At 42.7% G+C, this 15,192-nt stretch overlaps 1 protein-coding gene across 2 annotated transcripts in view; it reads right to left on the bottom strand.

Annotated features, from left to right (window-relative positions):
* The window catches only part of LOC115086980, a 56,515-nt gene that overhangs the window by 38,287 nt on the left and 3,036 nt on the right, over positions 1 to 15,192 (bottom strand). The window contains exon 2 of one of the 2 annotated variants that reach the window (XM_029593549.1): positions 747 to 914. The exons of the other annotated variant lie outside the window; for it this stretch is intronic. The gene's annotated coding sequence lies outside the window, so the exon portion shown is untranslated. The remainder of the gene's footprint in view (positions 1 to 746; positions 915 to 15,192) is intronic. 2 annotated transcript variants of the gene reach the window in all.

Here is a 15,192-nt window from a genome sequence, read left to right as displayed (position 1 = left end):
GAACTATTCCTTAGCACAGTCACATAAATAGTCAAGGGTTTTAGGTTGTAGGGTTCTCAATTAAAGATTTTATTTAGAATAGCCCACTAGTTGTTAAAGTCAACACCAGGTAAATTTACGAATAAAGACATTTAAAGAAAAAGATTTGTTTTTAATAAAAATAAAATTGTATTCAATAGCTTGCTAAGCTGGCAGTAAATTATATAATGTAGCAATACTAAAAGTTAAGTTTCTTTAGAGCAATTGCAACAATATTGTTATATAAATTCTTTTAGCATTTCAAGGTGTTTAATAAAATCAAATTAAGTTGCTTTCAGACCAGACCAAAACATTAACACTAAGTTAAATATTTTTATCTTTGCAAATATATCAAACTCTAGAAAACTGGTTTCCGTTCAAAGAGAATATTAATATTAGGTAAGTATTTTTTCATAATTTTTTTTCTTTTATTCTAATACTGTTTCTCAACATTAATTTTACTTTTAAGAATTGATTATTTGTGATAATTTTTGTCTTTTAGATGTAGCTGTGAGAATCAGAAACTAACTTCACTTAAAAGATAAGTACTTGGAAGGATCCAAGATGGCCGCACGCTGAGCTCAGAGCAAGTGAGAATCTTGCAGATTTTGGAATTTTTACCTCATAAAACATGCCAGCAAAGCGAAAGGGTAAGGTACGTGTGAACCCAACTGTACCACTACCTTCACCAATAATGCAGCAGGAAATCACACAATTTTTGAACTCACCAGCAGTAACCCCACGAGTTGAGGAGCCCATTGTGTCAGCTGGGGAGAGAGGACCTCTGATACCGGAGGAGAAGTCGTTGAGCTGAACCCTGAGGCAAGCGCCGACATTCAGAGCAGGGTTGCTGTCCTACCCTGGACCGCAGTTCGAAAGCACCACATCCGGGTCACCTGCAGAGAAGGGATCTGTGACTGAAGCCTTAGTGCAAGGAGGAGTCGTCCCGGGTGAATTGAACAACGCTGGAACTTCAGGTACTCGGCTGGAATTAGCTATATCCATATTAAAATCTTCCAGCCCATGTATATAACTAATGAAAATATATTTGGCATTACCAAAATTTTCTCTTAATCTAATTAAAGAATTAAAAGTAATTGTGCTTTGCCTTGGCAAAGGTGTAATTATGCCGGTCGTTCAGCATCTTGGCTTCAGGTAACCATTCCATCACCATGCTTCCCCTTGGTTACTAGAGATGTGAATCGGAACCGGAATCAGTTCTGTTCCGGTTCTGATTCAAATCGTGCATTTTTTTTCGTTTGGCCCGATCGTTTTTTTTTTTAATCGGCTGCGCCTGATCCGATAAACAAAAAACCCACCCCGACCCTTTAAAACCGCTCCCTTAGCCTCCACCATCCTTCCGACCCCCCCAAAAATGTTTTAAAATTACCTGGTGGTCCAGTGGGCCCCGGGAGCGATCTCCCGCTCTCAGGCCGTCGGCTGCCACTAATAAAAATGGTGCCGATGGCCCTTTGCCCTTACCATGTGACAGGGTAACCGTGCCATTGGCCGGCCCCTGTCACATGGTAGGAGCACTGGATGGCCGGCACCATCCTTAAAAATGGCGCTGGCTTTCTGTACACTTTTCCGGTGCCGGCTGAAATTAATGCCTGCCTTTGGCAGGCGTTAATTTCTGAAAGCAAAATGTGTGTCTTGGCTGCACATTTTACTTTCTGTATCGTGCGGGACTAATTAATAGGCTCATCAACATGCATTTGCATGTTGTGGGCGCTATTAGTTTCGGGGGGGGGGGGGGTTTGGACGCGCATTTTCCACACGCTATTACCCCTTACTGTATAAGGGGTAAAAATAGCGCGTGGAAAACACGCGTCCAAATGGGGACTAATGGTGCGCTCAGCCTGAGCGCACTTTACTGCATCGGCTGCGAGCTGCTTTCACTTTACAATGCAGCATAGAGCTGCTCACAGACAGCCCTTACTGCTTCCCCTCTGGGCCATCTCAATTTCTTTAAAAAAACTTTGGGCCATGCTCCACAATGTTTCTCCACAGCCACCTCTTTTTCAAAATTAAAAAAACTCTGGCCAGATCTTCTTTTGGTTTACAGGTCCCAGCACAGCTTCTGAGACAGTTCTCCAGCAGCACTACAGAGCCCCAGGAGATGACACAGCACTCGGGGCAGGTAACTTAATTATTTTTATTTCCACCCTATTTACAGCACAAATATATATATTGTAGAATGAATCAGCCCCTTTAATTTCAGTGATGCTTTTTTTTTAAATAAAAAAAGCTTTTATTGAAATTTTAACTAATACATTTTCATAATTACATCATCTCATTAAATTTTTGATAATACCATGACTTTGCTTTTCAGATTCTTTCTAAAGACACATTGACTGAAGGAAAAAAAAAAAAGCATAAACATAAAATACATAAACTGTATTATTGTGGGGGGGGGGGGGTGGGGTTGGGGGGTGTAGGGCTGATGTGCACGGAGCAGGAGAGAGACCTTGGGGTGATAGTGTCTAACTGAAGTCGGTGAAACAATGTGGCAAAGTGATAGTTAAAGCCAGAAGAATGCTGGGCTGCATAGAGAGAGGAAAATCTAGTAAGAGAAAGGAAGTGATGATCCTTTTGTAAGTTCTGTGTTTAGTTCTGGAGACCCTATCTCCAAAGGGACAGAGACAGGATGGAGGTGGTCCAGAGAAGGGCGACCAAAAAGGTGGATGGTCTTCATAAAATGACTGAAGAGGAGAGATTGAAGATCCTAACTATGTATACCCTGGAGGAGAGGAGGAGCAGGGGTGACATGATACAGACTTTCAGATACTTGAAAGGTTTTAATGATCCATGGTCAACAACAAACCTTTTCCGTTGGAAAAAAATCAGTAGAACTAGGGGTCATGATTTGAAACTCCAGGGAGGAAGACTCAGAACCAATGTTAGGAAGTATTTCTTCACGGAGAGGGTGGGGGATGCCTGGAATGCCCTTCCGGAGGAAGTGGTGAAGACTAAAACTGTGAAGGATTTCAAAGGAGCATGGCATAAACACTGTGGATCCATAAAGGCTAGAGGATGGAAATGAAGAGAAGAGGCATGGGGGTGGCTTGCTGGAATGGTGGCTACTACCTGGTGATTACTACTCTTACTCAATAAGCCTTCACACGATTAATGCAACTCGAACATTGCTCTCTGCTTCAACGGCAAGGGGAAATGTGGAAAAGAAGATTTGCATTCAGACAACAACCAACCAACAAGGACTGACCTGGGTAAACAAATAAGCGTGGGGGTAACTTGCTTGTTGCGGTGGTTACTACCCTAAACCAATTAAGCCTGATTCTTCACTTTGAATGCATATCTAGTAGGGATGTGAATCATTTTTTGATGATTTAAAAAAATCGTCCGATATTTTTTAAATCGTCAAAAATCCTTAGAGTGCGCGATACAATAGAAATTCCCCCGATTTATCGTGAAAAATCGTTAATGGGTTAGTGTCCACTAACGGGAGTTATATGGGGGGAGGATGGGAAAACTGGCACACCAAAACAACCCCTAAACAACCCCTAAACCCATCTCGACCCTTTAAAACTAAACCCTTACCTTCCCTCACCCTCCCTCACCCCCCCAAAACTTTTTACGAGTACCTGGTGGTCCAGTGGAAGCCCCGGGACCGATCTCCTGCTCTCAGGCCATCGGCGACATTTTGGCTGCCACTAATAAAAATGGAGCCGATGGCCTGATAAAAGAAAAACCCACCAACCCTTTAAAAATGACCCCTTTGCTTCCCCCACCCTCCCGAACCCCCCCCAAAACCGTTTTAAAATTACCTGGTGGTCCAGTGGGGGTGCAGGGAGCGATCTCCCACTCTCAGGCCATCAGCTGCCACTAATAAAAATGGCGTCGATGGCCCTTTGCCCTTACCATGTGACAGGGGATATCGGTGCCACTGGTCGGCCCCTGTCACATGGTAGGAGCAATGGATGGTCTGCGCCATTTTTTAAGATGGCGCTGGCCATCCATTGCTCCTACCATGTGACAGAGGCCAGCCAATGGCACCTATAGCCCCTGTCACATGGTAAGGACAAAGGGCCATCGGTGCCATTTTGATTACTGGCAGCCGACGGCCCGAAAGCGGAAAATCATTCCCGGGACCCCCGCTAGACCACCAGGGACTTTCAGTAAGTTTTTGGGGGGTCAGGAGGGTCAGGGTTGTAATTAATTACATTTAAAGGGTTGGGGTGGATTTCGGGTTTCGTTTTCAGGGTAGCCAAAATAAAATCGGCCCAAACTGCGGGAAAACGAGATTTCCCGCGGCAGGCCAATAATGAAGGCTGAACCAAAAGCTTTGGCTGAATCACATCTCTAGTTTGTAGTGGGCCAGCAGGGCTATGTCAGTGTGTCTGAGAGAAGGCCTTTTTTTTATCATGTGTGATAATAGCCACGATCCATGATAATGGACGTTATGGCACGATAAAAACTTTTTTCCCCTCTACCAGAAAAAAAAGGGTGTTATTTCCCATGTTAAATTTCATGTTATTATGCATTATTTTACTGCGAAATGCAGGAGTCCCTCATTTGCATAATTTTCCTGGTTTTGGTTAATCATTCTTATATTTTCATGCTAGCACGTGATGCAATAAAGATCATGCGTTAGACCCCTTTTATTGCATGATAGGGCCCTAATGCAATTTGATGAATGACGCTGTAAGTTTGTACCTGAGGCAAAGGTGGGTAAAGTGACTTGCCCAAGGTCACAAGGAACAGCAGTGGGATTTGAATGCTGCTTTCCATGGCTCATAACCCACTGCTCTAACCGCTAGGCTACTCCTCTATTGAAATACCTCTGAGGTTTCCATTCACCGGAGGCAAGTCTCTTTCAATAGAAAAGAAGCTCTAGCACTAGGGATCATGTGATGAGAGTGAAAAGAGGTAGACGAGTAATTTTAGGAATAATATTTACAGAGACTATAACAAATGCATGGAACAACCTTCCAGTAAAGTTGGTGGCAACAAAAACAGTATCTGAATTCAAGAAATCATGGGAGAAACATAGGGGAATATTTGAGGGAGTGAAGGGAATAGTTAAGCTAAATTAGTTGGGTGAATGGGCAGAGTAGATAGGCCACACACGTAGTCTTTTTCTGCTGTCACATTTCTCTGTTTCTAGATACTGCCAGTTGCCCTCTGTTGCTCTGCACTGTCAGCTTGTGAGCATCCCAATAGTCTATTGACAGAAGAAAAGTTTTAAACACATCAGTAGCTGATGTTCATGTTTTTTTTATATTAATTATTTTTAGTTGAAAGGGATGTCTCCACTGGCTTTTCTTTCCCAGTGAGCCAATTAGTCTATTGAAGCACACAATTTTCCTCTCTTCCCCTGGCAAGTGTAATGAGGACAATCAATAAATGACAAGTCTGTTTTTTTTTTAAGAGACTTTGTATTTTAAGAATGAGGTGATGACATTCTTTTCCTTTTTGGTACCATCAACTTAACGTTCCTGCTTCATTATTATTTTACCTCCTTCACCCTCATACCTTTTAAAAGGGAATTTCCTTGTTTTCCCAATTATTTTAACTTAAAACTCAACTCATCTGCCTCATTCATACCAATTAAAATCTGTAAAAATGCTCCAAATTAGCATGGCTTCATATTTTTGACTAAGTGCTTAAGCTGTCACTGCTTTGAGCAAACAGTTGTTCACAGAAAGAGTACTTTCTGTCTATCTGTGAAGAATCAATATCATAGATGTCCTTCCTGTTCAAATCCACAACTGTCTCTTCAAATGTCATTTATAACTGATACTTTTCTGATAAGATTGAAATTGTTTAAATTTAAAGAATTCCATATGGACTCAAAGAGATCTTTTTAAGTGCCCTGAAAACTCTTTTGAAGGTTGTTCCATTTAGTAATACATTTTAAATCACAATTTCTTCATACATCTGTTGGCACAGTCTGTCCTTCCACTCAATAGCATTGCAAAAAGGTGGCCCGAATGTTTCTCATACTATAACAGCTCCCCTCATGAATATTTAAATTAGCCACTTATAGGGGATCTTTTTGTTTGTGGAACTTCTTGTCTGCCCCTGTTTCCGATGGGGATCCTTTATGGTGCAACACATTGGCTCTCACATGCTTTATTCCATTCATCCAAAGTAACAATCTTCAAATTCCACAATTCTAGTCAACTTTCTTCATCACCCTCTTCCTACAAACCCCATTTAGGTCCATCTGAAGAACTGAATGATTACTCCATGATATTAGCAAAAGCTTCATATAATCAACCTATTATACTACCGATTGTTAGATTCCAGCTGCCTTCCGAAACTCCTCGGTGGTGGGCGTTCACTGTGTGGCAGGGATCCGCAATTGGATTCTTTGATGCGTGTAATACTAGGACCCAGCGAAGAGATGCTTAGGGCGTGCATGCACATTGGTGCGCACTATTAGGGTGCATGTTGGTGGGAGAGTTGGGTACCCACCCCGATGATGATGTCACATTCTCAAGTCTACTTAGCCTGCCTGGAGTTGGATTTGTTGCCTCAGCAAGAAGGTCTCCTGGTTCCTACTTCTAGTCTTTGGTTTTGCTCAAGCTCTCCAACCTGGTTTCATCTTTTCAGCTGTGTTTCAGTCTTTGATTGTGGCTCCATGCAGTCTCAGCCTTATCACAAGCCATAAGCCTTACCTCAAGCTATCAGTCTTGCCCTTGCCTGGCTTTAGCTGCAGCCTGGTCTTTGTATAGATTTTTGGCCTCAGTCATGGTCTGGCCTGTGCCAAGACTTGCTCACCCCCTGCTGGCATGGGTCTCAGGACTCTACGAGGCTGTGTCATGGCAAGAGGGGCTCATGCATTTGTAGTTCCTTCTCCTTCTCACCCTGGCTTTTTTCTCTCACACTTCAGTGGCTTAACTTGAGTAGAAATAAAACCCCTGAAACTATACTTGCTCCATAAACTTCAATGGGATCTGAAAATAAATGCAAACTTTAGACACATTCATTTCATTTTAAATGAAACAAAATGAAAATGTTGTCTTTTGTTTTGGATTACCAATTTGTTTCAAATGAATGCACATCCCTAATGACTTCTGCACCAATGGGTCTTGAAGAGAATAACTGCACCAAGGAACTAAGTCATATTTCAGTTCTTGTGGTATCAGTGAATCCAGTACCAAATTTGCCACATGAGTTAGAGGAGAATCTTCATTGTCTGCCTGAAGTGACCTCCTATATGCTCAATCATAATGTGCAAATTGTGCATTTGTTTTCATTGTACTGAAAAGTCTGCAACAGAAACTTTCCTTTTGCCATTAGTTTACCAAGCAAATCAAAGTGTTTTTTAATCTTTTGTCATTTTTTTAAACCAATAAGACAGCTTAAACAACATAAATTAATGACAACACTGAAATGGAGTTTAATGCTTCTTAGGATTTAGGAGTACCAAAAACAGAAGTCTCGGTTTTTCAATTTTATGAGCTGCCCTTTTGCCCTATGTTTGTATATTTTCCATACATAATCTACTGCGCAGGGATATGACATGAACCAATACAGCAAAACACCCACAGGGTAAGAAGGGGGTTGTAAGACATAAAAGTCAAAGACTCATGGGAGATTCTATAAATTCTGCTGAGTGCATTTTGATCTGGTCTGCATTTGATTTCCTGGGAGCTTTGCATGAATCTCTTTTCCTAATTATTTAAGCAATGCAACAAATGATTTTGTGTTTATAACACATTGTTTGTATGTGTGTGTGTATTTGGGGTGGTAGCACAGCAAGTCAATGTAATTACTTTAATAAATAACTGAAGACAAATTGAGCCGGAAAGCAGAGTTCAGAGGAGTAACAACTGTGGCTGGTCGATGGCTCATTAGAAGGAATAAGGCAGGATGCAGACTTCAAAATTTGATCACACGTGTTCCCGTGTCAACTACTGATGCTGTAATCAAGTCTCCATGTATTGAGGCAAAAGTGTAGCTATTTATTCTTTGAGGATTCATACAAATCCATTGGTGCAGAACATCGTATAAAATCTTAAATCGGCCTGGTGCTATAAAAAATAATGAGCTCATTATAACACTGTGCTTTCATTACTTTTATCACAGTATTTGTACTGTAATAAAGATTATAAACAAATAAGAGAGCACAACTTCCCACTATCAACATGTCAATAACAAAAAAAGAGGAAAAAAACCCCCAGATCTATCAAAAAGAGAACATTTATATATATATATATGAAAAATAAGTAATCTAATAATAGTAAGTGATTTGATAAGTGATTGCTTATGATTCTGGCTACAGACTATTGAGGGCAGAAGAAAGTGGGTTTTGTTCACAGTACTTAAACATTTTGTACCACTCTTTTTGATAGATCTCTCTTTTTTGGGCTCTTCATTATTAATTACTGATTACTGTACTAAAGATGCCTGGAAGAAGAATGTAATTTCAGTTTGAGCCACATTCAATAGGGATGTGCATAGACTTCTTCTGTTTTATTTGAAATGAACCCCTCCCCCCCCCCCCGCCAACACACACAAAATAATAAAAAGAAATGAAAAATTAAATTAAACAAAAATTGTTCCGATCCCTGCAAATTGAAAAAAAAAACCCACCTCCCAGATTCTTCCCTGATGCTCTCAGTCTCTCTCGGACCCTCTTACCACATGAACACTTTAAAATCTGTTTAAATCTTAATGGGGCAGGAGTGATCCCTGATTGCTCCTGCTCTGTCACTGCTGCTATTTAGAATGCTGCCAAAATGACCAGATTCAGACTGGTGCCATTTTGTATAAATATAAGAACATAAGAAGTTGCCATACTGGGTCAGACCGAGGTTCCATCAAGCCCAGCTTCCTGTTTCCAACTGTCTGGCAAGTACCCAAACATTAACTAGATCCCATGCAACTAATTGACTAACAGCAGTTCATGGAGTTCTCCTCCTGGAACTTGTCCAAACCTTTTTCAAACCCAGCTAAGCTAACTGCCTTAACTATAGCCTCTGGCAACAAATCCCAGAGCTTCATTGTGCATTGAGTGAAAAAGAATTTTCTCCAGTTTCTTTTAAATAATCGTAAAAAAAAATCCTTTTTCAAACTACAAATACTTAAAAAACTTAAACCTTTGCTACTTCCTTCTGACTTCCGTTCTGTGGTTCCGCAAAGATCACATTACACCCATTCTACAATTTCTACATTGGCTGCCTTTATCATACCATATACAATTGAAAGTACTTGTTATCATACACAATCTCATCGATAATCCACCATCAGTTTGGTTATGTTCAATGTTAAGACTCTATAAACCATCCCGACAATTGCAATCAATGGACAAATGTATACTTGAGATTCCTACAATAAAGACGGCAAGATTAGATCTGACTCACAGACGTGCATTTTCTGTTGTTGGCCCGATTTTGTGGAACGCACTCCCAGAAGACATCCATCTCATTTCAGATACTAAAGAATTCAAAAAAGTACTTAAAACATACTTTTGTGCCATTGGCTATAATAATTCATAGATGCAATGCACTTTTCCCATCAAGAACATTGCCCTTGCCATTTTAGTACTTATTTTATTCTTTACTTGTTTATCTATCATTTCTATGATTATCTATTTGTATAACTAAATTTTATATTTTTTATTATTTTATTGTTCCATTCTTTTATTATTTGTATTATTGTAAATTTTATGTATGTTTGAATTGTAAACCACTTACATCTTTAATCCAACTGTATTGGCGGTATATAAGAAATTTTAAATAAATAAATGTGCTACTTGCTAATTTCATAAAGTGCCTTCTAGTTCTTCTATTATCTGAAAGAGTAAACAACTGATTTACATTTACCTGTTCTAGTCCCATGAATTTGTAGATCTCTATCATATTCCCTCTCAGCTTTCTCTTTTCCAAGCTGAATAGCCCTAACCTCTTTAGTCGTTCCTCATAGGGCAGCCATTCTGTCCTCTTTATCATTTTGGTCACCCTTCTCTGTACATTCTCCAGTGCATCTATATCATTTTTGAGATGCGGAAACCAGACTTGAACACAGTACTCAAGGCACAGTTTCACCATGGAGCAATACAGAGGCATTATGATATTTTATTTACCATTCCCTTCCTAATAATTCCTAACATTCTGTTTCCTTGTTTGACCCCTGGTAGCACACTAAGCTGGTGATTTCAATATATTGTCCACTATGACGCCTACATCTTTTTCCTGGGTAATATACCTAACATGAAACCTAACATCATGTAACTACAGGATGCGTTATTTTTCCCTATATGCATTGCCTTGCACTTTACCACATTAAATTTTATCTGCCTTTTGGACATGCAATCTTCCAGTCTCACAAGGTCCTTCTGCAAATTACCACTATCCGCTTGTGATTTAATTACTCTGAAAAATTTTGTGTCATCTGCAAATTTGATCACGTCACTCATTGCTCCCCTTTCCAGATTGTTTATAAATATATTAAAAAGGACCAGTCCAGAGCACAACTTCGGTGCTATTCCAGCCCCTCTAGCCAGGCGGCAGTGTGGACACCCGGATTTGGGGCCTTCCAGGAGCCCTCAGGAGCAGGCAGCCAGCGGCTTCCTGGCGAGCACAATTTCAGCGCTCTTCCAGCCACTCCAGCCAGGTTCAGAGCAGACACACAGGAGCCCTCAAGAGCAGGCAGCCAGCGGCACAATGCTGGCATGCTAAAGGGGCATGCCCCTTCTCTTGTTTTTTCTTCTGGCATTTTTATTCATTCTATTATGGGGTTAAAAAAGCAAGGGGAAGACCGGGACTCCTACCACCATATCTACTCTGGTGAGTGGCCCTCTGGATACACATTTTCCTCAATTTAATACCTTAATACCTGTTGCAGCCATCGCTGCTCGACGTCTCCACTCCGCCCTCCTTATCTTCTTGGCGACTCCCTCTTGCTCAAGTGGAAGATTGGCTGCCATGGTGTCTCTCTGCCATTTTCCTCTGGCATCTCCGTCGTGGCTCGACGCTGCAACCCGCCATGTTTCACAAGGGCCTAAAGGCACACGCGTAGTGCGGCCCCGACTGATGTACCAGCAGTGGCGTGAACCTCAGGGGCATCCCCCTGAGATGACGTCATCAGTACCGGATATATAAGGTCTTGGAAATCGCTAACTAATCGAGTTAGCAAGGAGTTGGATACAGGTTCCGCTACCTAAGCTACTCTGCCTCCTCGGACTTACCAGGGGTACCCGTTCCTCAGGGTCCTCGCTCTCTCTTTGTTTTTCAGGTCACAGTCAGGAACCGGCACTCGCTCCTCGAGGGCCCATGTTCCCGGATTGGTTGCTGAATCTCTCTTCTGCCTGGAAGTCATCACTGCCTACTACACCAGTGAGCACCTTCTTTCTTTCAGAGCTTTCCCTGGAACCAGGTACTTGCTCCTTGAGGGCCTACTCATTCCAACACCTGGACTACTGCTAGAGACTATTGTGAGTGTTACCATCAAGGCTCTGTTCCTGAACTCTGCATACCTTGCCTACTCACTATATTCAGTTTCTCTTCAGCTCAGTTATCCAGGATCGCTGTTCCAGTACCTGAGGGACTACAACCCAGCCGGGCACTTCCAGCTCACTACTGCCACCTCTGGTGGTTCAATATACTGTTTAATAAAAGAACTAGTGTGTGTCTGTCTCCATACTCTGAGCCTGACCAGTGGTCCCTCTCGGGATCTTCCCCTGGGGGCATGGTCATCTGCCACCGGCCCAAGGATCCATCCACAACTACCTCATACATCAACAGAAGAGGGGCAGAAAGACACTTTTTCCCAGATCTTAGAAAAAATTACTTCTTTGTTTCCCGAAATAGGCATCTTCAGAGGTCCTCTGCAACAGGCCACCACCACTTCAGGAAAGGTCTTCTCTAAACCTGTGCTTCTTCAACTCAGGGTGCCTCGGAAAGTCCCAGGCCTTCAACAGGGCTCCTTTACTCAACAGTTCAAAATTCTTCTCAGTCCCTGGACAAAACACTCTGTACCTCAGTTGGAGAGTATAGTATTGAAGTCCAAACCCACCCTGAAAGGTCTTAGAGGGTTTCCAAGGCTCCAGGTAGGCCAAAAAGCAACTAAGGAAAGAAATTCCAACCTCTCTCACTATCTTCCAACTTAAGGTGCTCCCATAGCTCTGCAGAGGATATCCATTACAGCCCTGCAATGGAAGGGCTGGCAATGAATGATCATCCCCCTAATTCTTAGTTAAGGTTGCTAAAAGAGTAGGAATGCATAAATTAGAGTCCTTTAAATGTATTGGTGTATTCCCTATTAATCTGGTAGTGACCTGCAAGGTAACAAGGGTGGGAGGGGAGGGAACGACAGACACTAGAATTACCTACCTTAGACGGTTTTTATTATAGGCACATACACTCTGAAGAATATAGCTCACTATTCCCTATACGTACCCAAATCAGTCCAAACTCCTGGGTTTTGCCTTCCTTCCAGCAGATGGAGACAGAGAATGTTTTACTGACACTGCTACTTAACCATGTGTGCCACTTGCAGTTCCTCAGTATTTCTCTGTCTCCAGCAGATGGTAGATGGTGCAAAACCTACAGTTCTGCAATCTGGGCAATTTTTTGTTTTGAGCCTTCTTCCTGGGGTTTTTTGGATCTTGGTGAGTCCTTCCCTGTCTGGTTAAGGTGGATGAGATGGGGGTTCAGGCTCTGGGGAGCATTGCCGCGAGGTTCACGCTGGGGTAAAGATCCCTTTCTGCTCAGTGCGGGAGCGACGGCCATTTTAAATTCACATTTGGCCATAACCACGTTGGTGGGAGAGGAAGGGGCTGCCCTCCCGCGGTTGTCCCTGGTGTGTTCAGGCTCCAGGGAGGATCAGGGAGGCTTGGAGGGGGAAGAGGTTCCCATGCTGCCCTTCCCTGGTTCCTCTCCTGCTGGGGCTGGGGTTTCTAAGCCGTTTTCAGCTGACTTTGTGTTGCTGTTGCATGAAGAATATTTGGCCAAGCAGCAAGCAGATTGTTCTAGCTTGGATTCCCGGTTCCAGCTGTCGGAGGGGCATGCTGTGCCAAGCCGAGTTCTTCGGTAGAATGTGCCAGTGGGGACAGGAAACCCTGCTGGCAATGATTTGTCAGTAGATCCGGCAGCAGGAGGTGTGGGTCTGGGGGATGACTCAGAGGGAATCCCGGTCCCCGAGGTGGATGACCCAAAGGTAGCTCGTTTTTTTAGAAAAGAGGAACTTGCTCCTTTAATTCCTCAGGCTATTCAGGTGCTGGGAGTTAAAGTTCCTCAGGAACTTTAACTCCCAGCACCTGAATAGCCTGAGGGGTAGATCTGAATAGCCTGAGGGGGTAGATCTGGTCCTGAATAGCCCATCCAGGACCAGATCTACCCCCTTGATTTGAAGGGGGTAGATCTGGTCCTGGATGGGCTATGTAGTCCCCTGACGTCCTTCCCTTATCACAAGACTGTGAAGAGGTTGGTTGACAGTGACTGGGGAAACTCCTGACTCAGGTTTAAAGGTGGGAAGGGCCATGATGAAGCTCCTATCCATTGCCTGAGCAGACATTGGATCTTTTCGCCCTTCCTAAGGTCAATCCTGTGGTTTCGGCGTTTACTGAAAAGACTACCATCCCGGTGGTAGGATCCGTGGCGTTGAAAGACATCCAGGATCATAAACTGGAGGTGCACCTCAAAAGGATATTTGAGGTGTTGGCCCTGAGTTTTCATGCTGCTATTTGTACTAGTTTTATGCAGTTTGCTTGCCTGCGCTGCGTACAGCAGATCAGGAAAGTCTGCCAAAGTCAGGCAAAGAGGCGAACAGGGCTGAGCGAGTTGAGGTGGCAGCGGCTTACGAGGTGGATGCTCTGTATTATTTGGTTCAGACATCCTCTCGGATTATGGTGTCTGTGGTTTCGGCCAGAAGATTGTTTTGGTTGCCTAACTGGTTGGCAGACATTATCTTCTCTCAGCTAGGTTCGCTGCCCTTTAAAGGCCGGCTCCTGTTTGGGGAGGACCTGGAATGGTTGATGCAGTCTCTAGGTGATAATAAGGTTCTCAGATTGCAGGAAGATAGGCCTAAAGGCAAGAGATTTTTTCAGGTTCGTTCCCATTTTTGGGATGTTCGGAGGTCTCATCCAACAAGAGCAGTGCAAGATCCACAAAAGCAGTTTTCCTTGTGGGGACAGTCCTGGGGTCAGTCCTTTTTACCTCTCCCCCAAACTTTTTAAGCCCTAAAATTTCCAAAAGCAATACTCCACGATCCTCCTTAGCCACCAACAAGATGATCTTATCCTCTAAATGCTGCCACAGGAGACACTAGAAAATAACTTATCTAGCTCCCTGATCTTCTTTTTTATTTAAAGACACACACATACACACACACACACACAGAGTAAAAGAAATGACTTTACCTGGCTTTTAGTCAAGGCACACACACACTTGAAGTTAATTTACCTCACAATTTAACCTCTGCCTGAACTTAAGTACTAATATTATCCAGCTAGCAATATTTACCAATCCTCTTCAGCGACCAGCAAAAAGAAAATAACAAGGGCAGAGGCTGGGAGCATTGGGGAAAAAGTGTTTATTTTTCTGAGAGGCAAGGACCAGACAATTTTTTAAAATACAATGGAAAACAAATGTGATTTTGTTTTTCTTTTTTGTTTCAAAATGACACAAAATAGGAAATTTTGTTAAAAATTAGCATATCACTAATGTTCAGACAATGGTCTACCAGGTTACAGGCACAGATGGTATCTGGTCTTATGGACATTATTGGGGTATGGGATCATGGACTGACAGCAGTGGCAAAAAAATTAAAGCAGCACTCCATGGTCTCCTTCATGGAGAGGATTAACCAGCGGGAAAAAGGAGGTGATAATGCCCTGGCAGAGATCCTTGGTGAGGCTTCGCCTTGAGTACTGTGTTCAGTTCTGAAGCCTGTATCTCAATAAGGATAGAGACAGGATGGAGGCGATCCAGAGAAGGGCAGCCACAATGGTGTGAGGTCAGTATCCAAAGACTTATGAGGACAGGCTGAAGGATCTAAATATGTACATCCTGGAAGAGAGGAGGTGCAGGGGGGACATGATGCACATCAGACCTTCAGATACATGAAAGGTCTTAATGATGCACAAACTTCAAAACGTTTCTATTGGAAAGGAAACTGTAGAACTAGGGATCATGCTAAGAAACTCTAGGGGGGACGACTCAGAACCAGCATCAGGAAATATTTCTTCACAGAGAGGGTGGTTGA

Source organism: Rhinatrema bivittatum, chromosome 3 (genome assembly GCF_901001135.1).
Source record: "Rhinatrema bivittatum chromosome 3, aRhiBiv1.1, whole genome shotgun sequence".
Taxonomy (NCBI): domain Eukaryota; kingdom Metazoa; phylum Chordata; class Amphibia; order Gymnophiona; family Rhinatrematidae; genus Rhinatrema; species Rhinatrema bivittatum.
This window is presented reverse-complemented; position numbering and strand designations above follow the sequence as displayed.